The 18,996-nt window shown below is 44.1% G+C and overlaps 1 long non-coding RNA gene across 1 annotated transcript; it reads left to right on the top strand.

Annotated features, from left to right (window-relative positions):
- Positions 1-3,391: 3,391 nt before the first annotated feature.
- Positions 3,392-8,798, top strand: LOC135235104 (uncharacterized). The gene is made up of 3 exons (XR_010324275.1): positions 3,392-3,711; positions 6,570-6,645; positions 7,672-8,798. It is a non-coding gene; the product is annotated as an uncharacterized LOC135235104 (long non-coding RNA).
- The last annotated feature ends 10,198 nt before the right edge of the window (positions 8,799-18,996 follow it).

Raw genomic sequence — 18,996 nt, 5'->3', positions numbered from 1 at the left:
TAAACCAGACTTCATGAACTGATCTGACAAGCAGGCCAGCGTGTGAATTGTTTCTGGACCAGTCAACTCACGAGGTTGTGAAGAATATACACAGAGGAGGAATCATACATAATAAAACTGTATACACACAAGCACATGTTGACTTGTTAATCTTTTGTCTCTAATACTTTTCTACAAAAAGGATTGTAGGCAGCTATTCTTCTCCTTATTGATGCCATTACCATTCTAGTGAGAATGTATATTCTGCACAAATCTGCAACATAATAAACCACCAACGCGCCCTCCACCCCCTGTCGAAAAAAGGGAACAGAATGTGAATTATTCATAATTGCTTCCAGTGAAAAGGGTTCTATTGTAATACTATAATGTAATGAGTCTTTTCAAAGCATAACTACCCCACACACTCTCTCGCACGTGCAGTTCCATAAACTGGAGGGCTTATGCGTTCATTTATTTACTTATCATTGTGTTGTGTTGTTTATATCAATGGTAACTGTTTTATCCATGTTATTTGCAGTTCGCATCATGAGCATTCTGCTTTCATTTCCTTTCCTTTCAGTATTTACCATTGCATGGAGCTTTAAAGAAATGTCTCACAAAGTGTTCACATTTTAACAGTGTGATATATTTTGATACCCTTAATACATTTCAGAAGGCTGATTCATATCCTGAGCAGAATGTTTTTGATTGGCAACGCACTTCCTTGAAATGAGGATATGCAAACCTGACCTCTCACAGATACGTTCAATATGAATTAACCTGTCTCATGTTCCAGACTGATTGTAACAGGAAGCTTACAGGGGGATATCACCGCGGCAATGACTTTCCGTATTTGTGTTGTGCCTCATTTATCTGAGTCCTCTGGCTCAGCAGCGCTGTGTGTCAGCTGAGCAATCTGTCACAGCTGTGCTGTTTCAGCTGTGCAACTGTATGTCTCAGCCATGCTATTTATCTCAACTGCACTACCCATTTCAGCTTTGCAATCTGTTTCAGCTGTGCTATCCTATCCCAGCTGTGCTACCTGTGATGTGTTTAGATCAGCCTGTGATGCTGTCTCTTTCTGTCTATCCACCGTGCAGTCACCATTGGTGCCACTCAGGAAGACATCGCTGTGACTCAGGCCAGCTTCCTCCAGGGCGGATTTGGCCTCTTGCAGACCTCAGCATGACTCTCACCCACACAGCCCCTGTAATCCCTGCCCATGACCGCTGTCAGGGCCCCAGCCAGAGCCTGTCGACAGATAATGACACGTGTGTCCACACCATATCAGCACCTTTCATTTAAAAGAAACTGCGACTCGCTGATTATTCACTTTCAGTGGGGCTGGGCTGTGTGACAGGGATCATCTCTGCAAATGTCAATAATTTTAAGGTGACATCATCACCTTAAAGGGGGAGTAAGCACTGGAATCTTCATTACTCCCCCAGGCCAAATATTGTTTATTTATTTTTTTTAATGGCTGGAAGAAAGCTAGGGTGTGTGCAGGTGCTGAACACTGAGTGCAAATACTTGCAGGGTGTGGCAGCATTTTCTATGTGAGGGCACATACTGTTCACTTATACATTCCCAGCTGAATAAAATGATTACACAATGGATCAGAGAGTGATTTGTGAAGGAGAAAGGTCAGTCCAGTCAATGCCAGCAAGAACACAGTTCAGCCTTTCTCTGCTGTGAGTTCATACTGTGACCCAGCTATGTACGGAATGCCAAGGCCAGAGTTTATAGAGAGGAATAAATTGAGTATGCTGCTCATCACGCGTATGCATGTCAGAGAGAGAAAGAGAGACAGAGAGAGAGAGAGAGAGAGAGATAGCTAGATGACGATTTAGGCAATAATGTATGGAACAAAAAGGATTATGTAGACAGATTAGCTAATGGTGACACAGGCAGACCGGGTCCTGATGAAACACAAAGCTATCACATTATGGGTCACAACCCAGACTCATACGCTACCTCTGTGGGCCACCATAGTTCACAGCCAATCTGCGTCATTCCTCCCACACAGACAATGGCACCACCATCATCATAAGCCCACAGTATACACACACTCGTTTGCACTTACACAAGCATTATATGAACAGATAACTTATCAACGTACCAACTCCGTATAATCTTCTCTCACCATGAGCTATATTCTCTGTAGTGGCACTCAGCTTAATACACACACTCTCTCTCCCTCACACACACACATACATGCAATGTCTCCTGATTAGGACAAGGTGTTTCTGTTTGAAAATGGTAAACCCTGGCATACTTTACAATAAACTAATCACAAAATTTATCTTCTGAAGATCAGAGAACAGTCTGACGCACTACAATCACAGCCACTAACTCATCTTAACAGGCAATTTCATTGTTTCTCAAAAATATCTACAGTGTCTGTACTTTCATGACTGTCGTGTAAAATGTGGTCTGCGTTGTTTTAACCTTTGTATACCTGCCTGCAAAGCAAATTTCCCTCCGGGGACAATAAAACTATTGATTGATTGATTGATTGATTGATCTTTGTCAACCATCCTTGCTTTTTTTGCAGTGGAATGGAATAAATAATAATAATAATAATAATAATAGTTAGTATTATTATTTGGCCATCCCTCACAATTTTTTTTTGTGCTTCCTCACAAAAAGCTTTGTTTGGTCCTGGAACTTAAATACATTAAAGACATTAGCGTTCAGTGAAGATATGGTTGTCATATTAACAAAAGACAGCAGAAATGGGTGATTAGGTCCAGAGTATTTTCTCTAAAGAAAAACCAGAGAAGCTTGGAGCTTGCAATACGTCAGACAACTTGAGTACATATGTATCTCCACAATGGCCTGTGAATGAGAAAGAAGAACATCTATTTTAGAGAATTAAATCTCAGAGGTGTAACACTGAGTAAAGCAAGATATCTCCATAGAAACAAGTACTTCTCCAATTGGCTCAACTCTGGAATGCTCATATAATGGCATTTTTATTAATAGTTACATTAACTGGTAAAATATTGTAACCTGCGTAAGGTTGTATAAGCCTTCTGGGCATATGGTTCAATGGTATAGTGGGAGCTGTATCATAACTATGCTGAAATCATGTTTGCTTACTTTTGCAGTTCCCTGTGTTTTTTCCACAGGGGAAACAGCCCATTCAACAATTCATTTAAGCAGCAGTATTTGTCCCATCAAATCAAAGGTACGGAAATTATGTTTACATTATACATCTTATTTGAACTTAAACAAGCTTAGCATGACAGAAACACCAACAACACAAAACTCAAATATATGAGATCTGAGTAGAATTCAAATGTAAGAAACCAGCTGCATGAATGACAAATGGAAATCAGGTCATATGCAAACGATCCACGAAGCGGTAGTCAATTAACAACTAGGTAGAGTGGCCAAAATTACTGGGCTAACATTAAAGGTGGATTGTAATACATGTTCGCGTGTAAGGTGTAGGTGAAATCGTCCTTCAATCATTTGAACCATAAACTCGATAAACTACAAACTAGCTGTTTCACATAACCTTTACACTTCAGCTATTTCCTGTGTGTTTCCTCGTCACCCAATCCTAGGTATACGTTCTGACCTGAAATTGAGCTGATGATATCGCTTCTTGTAAGTGTTACTTATTACCATGTTGAACTGGATGCAGTAACAATACAGTATTCGTTACATGGCCTACGTATGTCAGCTGGGGCGTGCTGGCGAAAATCAATACAAAATCTAAAAAAGGTAGCTAGGACACCCGTTGTTTAGCGGTGAATGTATTGTTGTGACTGACGGTCTTTTTTCAAAGATTTCTTTTTTCAAGATATCTAGCTTGATCTTTGCAGCCTCTTGCCGCAAATTTTGTAGCCAGCGTACATAGGAACTAGCATGCCCATGGTGTGCAGTACTAGCCTACTCAGCTGCAGAAATTATTAGCAACACTTAGTGACTTGAACACTTATAGCCTTACAGCCACGTGGTTAACAGCAGATGCTTTAAGGATCGAACATAAACGGCATCTGGCTCCATTCCATTGTCAGGGTAGTGATCTTATTTCACATCTTCTCTAATTATTAGATGGGTAGCTAAAATAAGCTTTACTGTTCTGGTACAGTCGGATCCACCGCTTTGTAACACAGTGCTTATTGGGTCAGATAATTGCTATCATCGTTTCATTTCAAATTATTGCCTACGTTAGCAAGCCACCTATCTTGACACTCAGTTCTGGCTCAATTGAAATTTATTTTGGTTTTATTTCTTTCTTTTTTGCTAGCCAACTGAACCGGACTATAGTCTACTATGCAATGGTGCCACTTGGCTGTCATAATAGGCCTCCCAACGCTAATTTAATCAGTCCATTCTGTGTGCTTCAGTCACAGGGATCTCTTTGACATTGATTCTGGTGGTGCTAGTGTTTCAGCATCAGGTGTAGCGACGGTGTCCTGACAGCTATGACCTTGTGAGCACAGAGGAATACTCGTATTGACATACTCACATGTCTCCAGAGAACGTTACTGTGTAGCAAAGGCGCATCCGGGCCCTGGTTTGTGCTTTGTAATAGGAGGACTTGGTTGCAGCGGCTGGGTGTGTATATCCATACTGAAATGTAAGTGCCCTCTCTCTACTCCCCAGCGGTGTAAGGTTCCTGTCATAAAGGTGACACTGGGGCTCACTTTTCAAATGGCGGCCTTGCCCATCTCCTCCACCCATGTGCTTCTGTAAAATTAATAAGCTGCTTAGGGGCGTGTTCCACTGACTGCATCACTTTGTTGAGTTGTGTGGTTCAGTGCTCTGCGGGAAGGATGTGGTGGGTGCAATTGGGTACGTTTTTAAAGGTGGAGAGGATGATAACCATGAGTGTGTGGTTGTGCCTGAACAGACAGTCATACACCCGCCTTGTCAAAATCCCCAGTTCTTTGGGCATGATATTTCAGTGATAGGCGACATGCAAGTCATCCAGCCTCTTGTCTGTTTTGGCCTAAGTATTATCAGTATTTGTTTCCCATGTGATTTTAAGTTAAGAACACTTTAGTGGGGATACCTAAACAGAGATAACCTATTTAAAATATAGAACTGAGGTAACTAGACTATAACTCTTCATGGTCAGTCATAAAATAACCATAGTCACCATAATTAGAATTTTGGTTGTTTTTCTACAAGTCATCATCTGTACATATAATTATGTTAGCAGAAATTTGAACTGTTTAGCTTAGATAGAGATATGAACTCATGCCATGATGTTTCATTTCTGTAAAACTGAATCAACTCAAGCTGAAGTGTAATTTATATATATATATATATATATATATATGTGTGTGTGTGTGTGTGTGTGTGTTTGGGTTCAACCTGTACATGTGAGTCGTATGAAGGCTTTTGGATAGCAATCCATGTATTGTGAAGCGTATGGCTTGTATTTCTGACTGTCATAGCCTGTGAGAGATTTTTCTTTTGACATTGGGACCTGTGGGATGCTGACCTTGTGTCATGGCACATATTTGCTCCGCATGTGAAGATGACCTCTAGGCCTATTGATTCCTAGGTTGGTACATACAGTATCCTGTATGAAAGCAGTTCAGCAGCAGACAAAGTTGCTATTTCCCCCCTACTTTCAGAGTTTTGTTCTATCAATGATTCAGTAATATTAGTGTTTGAAAATGTATGCCAAAGGCAGCCTTATCTAAGGTAACTAAATATAGTGGCCTGCTGGGGAATTCAGGATCAGGTGCCTTGTTCAGTAGTGCAGCTGCACAGTTCTCCACCCAGGATGTGGAACCTGCTACTTATGTCTTACTAGTGTGGCTCCTTGGACACGGATTCACACCTCTGCTTCTGGCAGGATTTATATTTATGAATTCAGAACAGACTGTGGTCTGCCTCATATCTCAGTTCATAAAAAGGATTAGTTCAACAAATATCCTTGTTTGTATACTATTAGAAAGCTTGTGTGGATGCTCAATGACCTGAATTCCACTAAGATTTAGAATCCTGCTAGTAAGTGCAAGGTCACAAATACCAAACTTGGACTAATCAGGGAGTAGGGTAAATGTTTTTGTTTGTTTGCTTTTGTTGGGGTTTTGTTGAGGGTATGCTGTGAAGTGTGTTCTGACAAATTATTTGTACAATGTGCTCTATAAATACATTTTGATTGATTGATTGTGTCCTCTGGGCAGACTGGCATGTGTTGACAGGCAAAGAAATATCTTACTTTAGTTGCCATCTATCTTACGTAAGGAAGGAAACCCGTGAGCAACTACAAACTTTGGAGTTCTGAGAATGAGGCCTGAGCAGCACGTGATTTCTGTGGCATTTTGCTTCCATCTTTTAAGTGACTCCAAACGCTCCCGTTCTGCATGGAAAACGAATGTGTTGAGTAGGCTTTGCTGAAAGGAGGTCAGTGGAAATACAATGATCCACTCACTGCCATTTGCTGACACTGTCCCCGGGCCCATCCCTGAACTCAGATACCCAACAGTGACTATTAACCTCTGCCTTTCTGTGCTGTGGGTCACTGGCTCCCAGTTAATCTTTGATCCTTCTGATTTTACTGTACTGATTTTTCCTGCATGCAGTTAGGTTCCAACTCCTATTGTATGTTCCTAAAGGCACCAGGAATTTTGGAACTGAGCAGAAGGGGAGGGCAGTAAAGCAGAGTGGTGGATGGGCGGATCTTGGATTACGGTAAGGGACAGGAAAGGTCAGGACAGGTCAGTGTCAGTGAGTTTCCTTGCGGGCACATGAGAGTGGCATGAAACAGAACAAGGAGGTTTTACAGATTGCTGCATCAAAGGAGGGGATTGAGATAGACCCCATACTGTTTGTACAGCCCCCTGAGTCGGATTATCAGAAGAGCCAGTTCCTGCACGCTCACTCACTGGCACGAAAAAGTGCTTACGCAAGGGGGTCTAATTCCCTCTGGGGCTAGGTGGGATAGTGGGGAAGAGTGAGAGAGAAGCATCCACTCTGCTGCGTGGGTGACTTCAGTGCCTATGTCAAATTTGACAAAAGTCTGGGAAGGCTTGCCACTCTGCTCTGTGTGATGTGGCAGATTGGGCACGGGGGGCTTAGTCAAGGGGACTGAGGACAAGGGCTGTGGATTCTGTATGGGAAAAGCACTACATTCTCTCTCTCTCTGTCTCTTTCTCTCTCCCTCCCCCCCTCCCTGTTATGAATGTTTTTGATGAGGGACCTTTGGGTTTATATTTAAACTCTGCACTCACTGTCAGCAGCCAAAGCTATTCTCTGGCGCAGTTGGTAATTAGCCTCTTTCTCCCTTTATGCCATGCTCAGGTTTTTATGTGCTCTATACTGAGGGCTACACTTAAAAACACAGGAGCCCGTTTCAGTGTCACTTTTTTGAAGGTTACACAGGTTATATTTATATCTGAGTTAATCGAGCATTTGAAATATTCTGTAACTTTTTATAACCTATGTTCTAGAGGAATTAATTTGTCTCCGGGGAAGTGGGCTTTTGTAGATTGAAAAAGAGTATTGAAAGTCTGGATGGTGTTCATATAGAGAGGTGTGAAATGTACCATTGCACAATTGTTTCATAGAATGGTTTATTTTAAGTCGTAATTAAATCATTTATCAAAATTAAATACCTATATTTCATACCATGGGGCTTTCTGTATGTGTTGGGAATTAAGTAGGGATGATCCTCGCTCACACTGATGGCCTCCTAATTATGTCTTATGATTATTATAGTCACTGGATCAATTTCAGAAGCACGCTCCAAGGACCATGGAGATGGAATGATACATGCTGCCGGAAACTTGCGCTAACTTGCAGATGACTCCAGTTCATTCCGAGCTCCCAGCCCGGCAGGATCTGTAGCTAAGCGTTAAAAGTGCAGACACCAGGGTGGAGTCCTCTTCTTGAGGGTAATGAAGTACCCAAGATCACCTTTTTAATCTTTGTTCAGTCCCTGTTTCTGCTGAACTGGAAGTGTAAGGAACAGCAGCCATTACCATTGCCTGTCTGGCTGTTACACAAGGTCGGCAGTGGATCTGATTCAATAGAACTCCATGTTCAGACTTTTTGGACCTAAGGGCTTGCAGTTCATGGGAATGTGGTTGGTGTTTGGCCAGGTCTTGAGACAACAAGCTCAGCTTGCATGCAACTTTTATTGACTCCTCCTCTAATTACCATTTCCTCTGTTGGCATACTCTCCCATCTGTGGGTCTTGCGCACTCATCCTCTCTGACTGTTCTCAGACATGGCATTGCAACACAACCAACTTTCTTTCTCTTTTCTCTCTTTGATCCCTTCCTCCGCTGTGTTTTGGGACTTTTTTCTGTGGGACAGAAAGGTGTTGCACAACTGTTGTATGGACTCGGCCCAACTAATATTTATAGAGTCAGTCAGGCTGAATGTTTAAAGAGAAGATTTATTTGGGTGGATGTGCTAGTTCAATAGCCCTGGTCTGTTCCCCTGCTGTGTCAGGGCTGCTGTAACCGTACCAAAGCTGGAAGTAAATGCGGAACTGAATTTCTGGGAGACTGACAGACGCTGGTGTGGTGTCACAGCAGGTGCAGAGGAGACGTAGGAGTAACGACTCAGGGGTTATGGGTTTCAGTCCCTGTGACAACACTGCTGTTGCGGTATCACTTCAAGACACACTTGCATGCCGTTGAAAAAGAACCATATTGCTTTAGATCAATGTCAATGACACCCAATAGCTCTTTGTTAACTGTGACCTTCGCTCCAGTTTCTGTCCTTGTTCTAGACGCAGGGGTATTCTGTATGTCCATTTCGGTGGGCAGTGTTGGCTGGCATCTGACAGGCCAGTCTTGCAAAAGGTCTAATGTGACTCCATTCGGGTCTGGTTTCCACAGCTGGCCTGGCATAGGGGTGGAAATATGCCATGAAATGATGGGGGTGGGGGAGGGCTTTAGGGAAGGAATGACTTGGATTCGCTGTATGAGGACCCAGTCATTTTTACATCATTGGTCACCAGAGCTGGCTCTCAGACTGAGGACTGCTTTGTCCACGAATGTGGACTGGGGAGAAACCTGAATTGTGTGGCCATTCCGAGGTTGTGGACCTAAATGACCATAGACCAGTTATGACAGCAGCTGGCTCTGTTGGTCACATTAGTCTTCCCTCTATTTCTCCTCTACAATCACACTACTGTTTATATGGCCATTTAAAATGTTCTGCTCTGTTTTCACATTGTTTACAGTAAAGTCCAGCACTTTAAGTGCTTGCCTTCGTCATTTCAGTGTTTGATCAGAGTGTTTTAAGAGTGAATTTCCTCATCACCTTCCATAATGCGTCACATTAAGTTAAACTGTGATGTAGGCCTTGTGTTTGTGGGTAAGGGAGTGTCTGTGAGTCCACGGACCTGGAGACGGCAGGGTGGGCGTGACGTTTCCGGGTGACGCTGTGACATGCTCGCACACGTAGCGACACTGCGGTGTCCTGATGCGCTGGCCTAGCCCGTGCATGCGCTGTTTCGCGGGCGGCCAGGTGTGCTGAGCCACCTCCTCCCTGCCTAACCTGCTCCCAGCCCAGCGTCACAAACCCTGAATCACCCCCCTGCGCACGTCCTCACGCAGCGTCACCAGCACACCACGACCCGCCGGCTGCGCTGATGGCTTCCTGCTGATTTCTCACTGTGCTGACATTGCAGAAAAGGCTGCAGCCTGCCTCACAGACTTTGAGATCTATGAAGCATATGAACTTCAGTGACTACTTTCAAAGGAGTATGTATTAAGTAGGGGTTAAATTCTCTAACATGTTTTATAAAGGCATGTACTGCCGGAGCAACAACCTGGTAGTTAATCGCAGTTAGTTATTATCAGCTTGCAATTAAAAACAGAATTGTCTTGATTTCATAAAACATCTGTGTGTGCACGCGTGCGCGCATGCGTGCATGTGTGTATGTGCACGTGTGTGTGCCTGTATGTGTCTGTGCACGTGTGTGTGTGTGTCTGTGTGCGCGTGTGTGCATGCTTGTGTCTGTATGTGTGTATGTGGGAGAGAGAGGAGAGAAACTGTCAGTGTGTGGCACTGTAATGTCCTGCCAGTGCGTCTGGCATTGTTTGCGTATCACATTCAGTGTCTCGGTGTCTGTATTTTTCCATTGCTGCCATTGTGTTCCCTGCGTCCTTCAGCTGAAAGTGTAAGGTTAGTCGTGCTCTGTGTCAGGTAAGCGCCCCAGCCCTCCGGTACGCATCCAGTTACTATAGCTGTGGCTCCTCATCGGAAAATTCCAGACTCTGCATCCCAAAGCGGGCGAGCGGGAGGGAGGGAGGAGGAGGAGGATGTGTGGCAAAAAGCCAAAAGAAGGAACAGAGACAGATGAAGGCTGCAGAGGAAGTGACGGTCTCTGCCATGAAACACACGGTGAATAATACTGAATTGTGAGGCTAGCACTCAGGCTCACTGCAGTCTGCAGGCGTGAGCTGCTGGACTGCACAACCAATGTGCTTTTCAGGATTTTGTAAAAAGGGAGGGAGAGCGGGAGGCACGTTGTCTCGCACTGTCTATGAGGAGCAGGAAGACACGAGGGAGGAACGTGCTGCAGAGAGCTGTGCAGAGAAAGAGGGGTTTTGGCTCAGGAAATCGAAGTGGGGGCATTGTGCACGCTGCAGAAACACGTGTGCTTCCTTTCACGTGCACTGAGGAGCACAAAAAAAACGCTGCAGAGCTACATCTATTACCCTGTGGTACCGGCATTGAAAAACTGCAGTGCTACGCAAACACATCCACAGTGAAGTGGATGGGCTACACCACAGCCACTACCCTCATGCTCTATGTTCTGCTCACTAATCTAGAACAATATAATCATATGGGAACATTTTACATGGGGCTCACCAGCTATGCAGGCACATGCAAACGATATGTTTGATGATAAATATGATGAGTGAGTAATGCAGTCTGATATAACCTATATTATCCCTGCTAGCGTCCATTTGTTAAAGCACATTTCAGATTGTACAGTTGTTTGCTTTTATGTGCCCATGATTGGAAAACTGTTTGGATACTGTATGTGTGCATAATTGAGTTTTTGGGGTTGATTGACCACCCATGTATTTAATAGAGTGTATGTGCTGTGATTGTGAAAGCAAATGTAGTTCCATCTGATCCCAGTAACATGTATCTATGGCAGTATGGTAGGTTACCAGCCCTGGGCTTTCAACGTGCTCAAAGGCATCCGGTGGACCCTCATCATACTATAAGTAAGAAACGGTTATATTATTTTTAAAAAGGTTTTATATTTTGAAATATTTTCTCAAATCTGTATATAGTCATTTGCTTATCAATTCTGGCCAGGGACCCCCTACTGTACATTCAAGGACCCCCAGGGGTCTGCTGACCCCCTGTTGAAAACCCAGGGTGTAAAACATTGAATTTTATTTAAAAACTTTTAATATGAACCTTAAGAGCTCACTCCCAAAGCATCATCTGTAATTTCAGGTTTAATCAAGTCTAATCTGGATGTCGCTGGTCATGTCTGAGCTGGCCTGTTACTCAACTCCAATGGCCCCTCTCAGGCTGCCCGGTGCCCCATGCGACTCATGCATGCACTGCATGTCGAGATTTATGTCGTACAGCATGGATAATCATTTGTGTGGGTAATTATATCTGTATCTACGCTGGCTTGGGGTGTGCAGAGTCAGCAGTTGCGTATTCCTGTCTGCTCATCGGTGGGGTGGATTCTGAGAAGGCAACCTGAAATGGGCTTCAGGGTGTCGGATCCAACGGGAAGCAGTTAATATATGTCCTTTGACATTTCCTGACGTGCCTCCGCCATGGAATGGATGCGTGGCACATGCCAGATTGCAACATTTGTTGCTCAGTAAACGTACATGGTGCCTAGCATCAATGACGTGGAGAAAACTGAGCAATGATGTGGCTTTTTTAAGGCTGTTTATGCTACATCTCTACACTGTCCAATTGATGCTCCAAGTTTGTGCTTCTACACTGATGAGTGATTACTGGAAGCAAGAGTCTCAGTCCCATATCTGCAATTTGATTTGGAAACTAACAGGAAACCAGTCATATTAATTACAGAACAAGAAGCCAATAAATATGACAGAAATCTAATGTGATAAGTGCTCAAGCCGGCAGTGCACAATTAGGAGGCTTCCAGGATGCAGTGTAATACAATGCCTCTGAAATGATCCCTAGCAGCGAGAACCATTGCTCTGCAGACAGAGAGTGATACAGTCTGGCTTTCTCAGCTGTCCTGTAGACGGGAGGCAGATTGCCTCTGACAGACTCCCACTCACTGGCTTTCAGGTGGGCACTGCTATTTTATCACACAGTGTCCGCTGATATCGGCACATGCTCACACTTCACCTGTCTGGTGGAGTTGTCCTCTGACCTTCCCTTGATGCCCAGGTGGAGTCAGCCACTCTTAGGCCAGTAGACCTGCCTATGCCTTCCAGTGGAGACCGGAAGCTGTGTGGTCATTGTGATCCACCCTGCATGCTCCCGTTGCATCAACCAAAGACCCTAATGGACGGATGTGAGCTGCTAATGATAAAGCTAGTCACACTGACTGCCACTCCTCCCCCGTGGGCGGCCTGCAGCGTGACCGCGGGGCTTAGGCCCACCCTGTCGTGACATGAGACGTGGGACATGGGTAGCACTTTGCCCTGGCTGTAATGGCAGAGGGCCGGGCCAGTGCCCGGTGTGCGTCATGGCCGCTGGAAGACGGGCAGGGAGGCGGCGTGACGCCATCTGCTCACCGTCGGGCCCATGGCGGGACAAGGGCTGACGCGGCAGGATGCCACTGATCTCACCTGGGTCGCTGATACCGCATGCCAATTAGAACTGCCTTAGCCAGCTCTGCGATCAAAGAGATGGTATGGGCTTGTGGGTAAGAGAGTGGTAAGTCAGCATTCGTGACTTTGCTGGATTGTATATCATTGTCATATAATCAGTTCAGTGCCGTATGAACAGATAAATCTCTCTGCTTCTCTCTCCCTCTCTCTCCCAGTCCCTGTTCCTCAGTTTTTCTATGGCTGTCTGATTTGCTGGGTACTACAACACCAAGAGACAGAGCTTCTAGAAAGTCAGACATAGGCTATGTATGTTAGCTTGGTGTGGGTGGCACGGTGCAGTGAATTGTCACCTCAAAGCCAGAAGGTTCAGAGTTCAAATCAAATTTCATGTTCCCCCCATGTCCGCTGGCTTCCAGATTTCCACCGGTGTTCCAGTTTTCTCCCACAGTCCAAAGACATGCACTCAGATAATTAGAGACCTTAAATTGCCCTTAGGTATGAATGTTTGAGTGAAATGGTATGAAATGGAATAGGCCCCAGCCCCCTCATGATCCTGACCAGGAATAAGTGGGTTAAGAAAATGATGGGTGGATAGATGGATGGGTGAGCATGCTGTGAACTCCATCTCTCATCAGTACTTTTGCCTTGCAGTTACATTGGGTGACTGGCCCACGGGGAGGGGCCAGAGCGAGGTGGAGAGAGAGGTACGCTGCCAGCTCGGCTCCCTGTGAATTTGTGGCATGGCATACTGACTGGAAACAAATATCCCTGTCTGATCCAAAACCCTGCCAAGATAGATGAGAGATGTTAGTCCTGCCAACGGTTTTATAAAGTGCTCTTTGCAGGCATCTGATACACTCATCAGCGCACTGCTCAATAGTACTTTAAAAACTCACTGCTCAAAACAGCACTCTGTAACACACTGCTCAATACAGAAACCCTGTAACATGCTGCTCAATACAGAACTCTATAGCATGCTGATCAATACAGCACACTACCAAACTGCTCAATACAGCACTGTCTAACCCACCGCTCAATACTGCGCTCTAACCTAACCATAACCCTACCATAACCCCAACCTTAACCCCATGCTTAACACAACAACACTCTATAACACACTGCTGAGTACAGCACTCTCTAACACACTGCTCAGCACGGCATGCTGTAATTAAAGCCTGCTCATTGCTTAAAACTCAGCATGTAAGGAAAAAAAAGGTTTCTATGTTTTTTTTCTACCTCAGACAAAATAGAGAGGCACCTAGCTTGTATCAGCATTTCATATCAGTTTAAATTTCATCATCTATGCCAGTTCAGATTGAATGTGCATTATGGAACATAAATACTCCAAATTCTGACCTTTCACAAATGGAATCATAAATAGCTGTGGCTTCTGCTTTTCCTCATGGCTGTATTCACCTCCATATGAGGAGACCACGTGGAAGAAATATTCAGGGTCCAAAGATAAAGTAGCGTCATTCTGATACAGCTCCTGAAGGAAGAGCTCTGAAACTGATACATAGTCTTTACTTTCAGTTTCTTAAATGCACTTCCATGACCTTGAAAAATTGAAATCATTTTTAGACATGGGTAAAAAATATAAATCGCTCAACTGCAAGTTTGTTAGCTGTAGCTAATAACATGACTAGGATCCTATCAAATGCGTAAAATGTCAATATTCTGGTGATAAACATGAGAGTATACTGTGATACCTACCCTTGGTGTGAGTTTGAGCGATACAAGAGAGTGAGTATAGCCATATAGTATAACCTCAGCTGAACAATGTGCAGCTGTCCAATTTTGTGGTGTGGCCTGAGGCCTACTCTTGCTGTTACCTCATCTCTAGTCAATCACAGTGTCTTGTGTTGAATCTTTCCATCTTGCCTGTATTCAAGGCTTTTGACATTACATTCAGCATGTCTAGTTTTGTTTACACTAGTACACACATGCACCATGTATATGCAAAGCATTTCACCCACACTCATCTGTACACATGCAGAAACATATACATTCCTGCTCACATTCTCTGGCTGGAGGCACAGGTAATCTCATCACACAGTACTGTCCCAAAGGCAGAATCCCAGGATGAGAAGGGCAACTGAAACCCATCTCTCATTATCACCAAATACCTCCGTGGGACAGGCGGCAAGTGGGAACAAGGATGGCCTAGCCAGCCTCTGTGATGTGTTTGCCCTGCTTTGAAGCTTTGAGTCCCTGAGTTGCAATTACTCTAACTTTGTTCAGATAACTGTACTAGGCATGCCAGAGGTTGTAAAATATGGTACTTTAGATCTCAGGCAGCATGAAAATAATACAAAAGCACAAGGCAAATTTTCCGATTTCAGAAACTGCTTCTGAAAATAAGGGAGACTTTGGCTGCACTTCCTGCTTGGTGTCAGAAGTTCCATTTTTGTGGTGGTCTCTTAAAGATTGACATTTGGAATATTCCTTCATGCTAGACATATGTCATTGTAACACTCCTCATCAATGTGTGAGTTTGCAGTTGATGTCTCCATGTTGTTTGATAAACTGTTTTGCCTGTGCACGTAGTTGTGTGAGTTCTGTGGAATTCTGTCTAGGTCCACAGGGTAGCTGTGCAGCTGCAGTTGTGTAAATGAAGGACATGCTGCGAGAGGGTCCTGTTTGTGCATGATCCCTTTTCCCAAACTACCTCGCTGTCACGAGCCTCAGTGCTAACCTCATATATTTCATTGGTGCTAACACACGAGGAGCACTCTGTTAATTCCTCAAATCTGCACGTAAACACATACGTTTCCCCTGTGCCTCTCTTCGCAGAAAAAACATTGGGAATGGGGGTAGGGTGATAAATTATGCTTTGGCTCTGGTTACATAACATTTTTTTCCCTTTCTCTTTCTTTTGAGCGAAACGAGGGGCTTTGCCAAGACATTTACAGCTGCCCTTTTGTTCTTTTCCTGGAAATTGTGCCTCTGTGTTCTTGGGGGATGGGGCCGGACGAGGCTGCACGCCAGTGACCTGTGCCCTCAGGCACGCCTGCACTCGCAGTGCTCTTCAGAACGGGGGGGATCCGAGAGCAAGACCTGCACATAAACAGGCTGAGGGAGGGGGGGGGGGGGAGAGGGTGTTTCCTCTGCAAAGCACTTGTGGTTGGTCAGTGGCTGTAGTTTGACAGTGTGTGATAATGGCAATGGCCAGGGGTGTGTCGTCTGGAGCGTTTGTGAGAAAGTGTCAACGTTCAACTTTGGACTGAGGTTAAATTGCGGCCACCTCTTTCACAGAATGCGTAAACAAACATTGCTTTGTGTTTTTGTTTGAACATGTAACGTGGGTGCATGTAGAAAGAAGAAAGAATGCCTCTATAAATGTGTGTCTGCAGCTTCTTGCCATTTTGTTTTCTTCTCTAGACCCAAGTGTACCAACCGTATTTTAACTTGGCATATGTAAAAAAACAATTTCTTACGCAGTTTGTATATCACTGTTGTTTCAGTGATTAGAGCCCTTTGTTACTGTGAGCTGTTGTTGAACATGAGAATACTTTAGCCGCTGGGTTCATTCCAGTGTCATATCCAGTCATGACTGTGTTTTTCAGGTTTAAGGAGGGTTAAGAATGCCATCCCTGGACGCTGGAAACATTCTGAGTTGGGTATAATTATTTAAACCTGTCAAGGCCTTCGTATGCATCTATATGTGAGGGGGAAAAGCTTCTGTTGGCTGGTCTTTAGACTGGAGTGCAGCTCAGCAGACTGCAGTCTATTCCTGAAATAGGAGGTACTGAGAGGTGGCTGGCCGGTTCTTCCCGGGCTGCCGTGTGAGTCATGTTTCCTGAACCGACCATGCTGAGCTTGGGGGTTTTTGTCGGAGTTTTGCAAGAGTTTCGTTTTCTGGACTGTTGCAGTTCCACCGCAGGGCAGACTTACACAGGGTTCCCTGCAGACCTGATGTTGGACACATTTCAGACTGAGATTATGGAACATTTTGAGCAGTCTATCCCATAAGGCACCTCAGCCCCTATGGCTCTACAGCGGCTTGGCTGGCAGAACTATTGTTTACTGTACTTCTCTGGGTATCCGGGAGCTGATAGTCCTGTGTATTTATGAGAGTGTGTTTTTTGTGTTAAGGTGGAGCTGAGCTTGTTACTTTGAAGGCTCCATTTGCCAGCCAAGTCTTTGAGTATGTTTCCAATTATTCACTAGTTACGGATGACAAGAATATGGATGATCACGGATGACAATAACAATTTCATTTATGAACATTATTACTTTTGCCTGTTTGCATACATTTCACAGGAAGCTCTGTCCTCTTCACACATTAACCTGGGTCAGCCGGGATGCAGGCCTGCCAGCATTGACTCAAAGACATGTATGAGCAGAGGGCTTGTCAGGGCATACATAATTCAGCCATGTGGAGTTTTGCCATGCTGTGGTAATGACACATGTAGACCGCAAAACCAGGACACAAATGCAATTTGGCATTTTGTAAATCACTTCATTTGATGTGTCAGTCTTTTAACCTGTACCGTTACTGCTGAATCTTCAGTCTAGAAAGCATTATTTTTTTCTGGTGGGGGTTGGGGGGGGGGGGGTGCGTATTTCTGCTTAATGAGATTCTTCAAACAACACTGGTCTTGTCTTGTCTCTCCTCTGCTCTCTTAAACAAGCTTGAATCTCAGTTTCCATAAATGGGCTATTTCATTTTTAATGTAGTGACTATTGTTAATTCATTATGTATTTTATTAAGTGCATACATGCCTTCATCACTTCAGGACCTCATTACTTCTGGTATTGTTTCCTTCTGGAATCCCAACGAAACCGCCCAGATTACTTTATTTACAAAACGCCTACAAGGCTTTTACACACACCAAGAAATGGCAACACATTACCTCACCCTTATGAAGGTTACATTAGTTTCCATCTTAGTCTCACATCAACCATAAGTCTTTGTTTCCTACTTATAAGGCACTGAATGGCCTTTCACCTCCGTATCTTAAGCAAAATTTTCCAAACTTATATCCCTTCCTAGAGAGTACTGTGGGTCTGTTGTAGCTGCCAAAAACAAAACTAGTTTGAATATGAGGAATTTTGTTCTTTCCCCATATTTTTGTAATGTGTGGGTATATGAGTAATTGTCTTAGCTATGCACTCTTTTAATGTATCAATGTTTCTTTCAGCATTTTTTGATGAATTGTTTGATTGCAAATCAAAAAATTGTGCAGTACAGATTCAAATCTAGAAGAAATATGTTTGTCCCAAACATTATGGAGCTCACTGTATATTGTATGCTTTAAAATGGGAAACTGTAATCTTTTTTGCTAGTCCTGAACTTTGACTGAAACTAGTGCTGTGGGTAAGATGAAACTAAATACTGACCTTTGTGGCCCGGCGCACCAGCTGTGTGTTTGGCGTCACAAGGACACTGACATTGAAAAGGCCCTTGTAACTATGGTGATACATTACGTTGGTGTGTCTTTGATGTTATAGTGTTGTTCTGCATCTACCAGTCCTGTGACTTTTTTAGAGGTCAATTCAATCATGAACTCCAGCAAGTACCGGAACATTCTGGCCAAAAACCTGGTAACCTTCAATCAGAGAGACAAAGGTTGCTCTACCAAAAATTACCAACAACGTGCTGGAGAGAAAGAGGGTGTTGTCTGTGGTGTGCATTAGAAAGAGAGAGGTGTTTGTGTATAAATGACTCCCTTGCCTGTTTATGGTGTGGCAGTCTATGGTTTGGGTATTGTGGTGATCTGACAGTAGTGTTTCCCTTGCTCTGCCTAAAGGATAGTGGAGGCCATTTGGGTGTCTTGTGGTTGCTGGTTCCGGCGGATGCATCCACCTTTATGCTTAGTGACGGAGTCAGTGGTGTGCAATGAAGCTCCTGTAATCAGCTGTGTGATGCGCAAACCCCCTTTCCCCCCACCACTGAGGTTTCAGTTTATCACTGCCCCTCTATGAGCCTGTTTCTTCTCTCATCTTTTTCCTTATTCATCCCAGATACGTCTTTTATCCTACCACTGCATCAACTTTGTCAGTGTGTGTGTGTGTGTGTGTGTGTGCGTGCACACATTTATCTGCATCTACTTGAATTTTGTGTTTTGTCATGCCGGAAGTTGTTTGGTTTTTGTTTTGCCTGAGCTCCTGAGCTCATAATAACCTGATGGGGTGTTCTGGATTGTTGGATGAAGTCACCATGGTCCTTGGTCATAAGGACATGGAAATGCAGACCTGTTAACCAAGGGATGAAACATTTGAACCCCTGCAGTGAATAGCATGTCCCTTGCCAGCACTGTCCTTTCTGTCTCTTCTCCTAGCCTCTCCTCTT

Source organism: Anguilla rostrata, chromosome 11, assembly GCF_018555375.3.
Source record: "Anguilla rostrata isolate EN2019 chromosome 11, ASM1855537v3, whole genome shotgun sequence".
Classification (NCBI taxonomy): domain Eukaryota; kingdom Metazoa; phylum Chordata; class Actinopteri; order Anguilliformes; family Anguillidae; genus Anguilla; species Anguilla rostrata.
The sequence above is the reverse complement of the archived record's forward strand: the minus strand, read 5'-3'. Positions and strand labels throughout refer to the sequence as shown.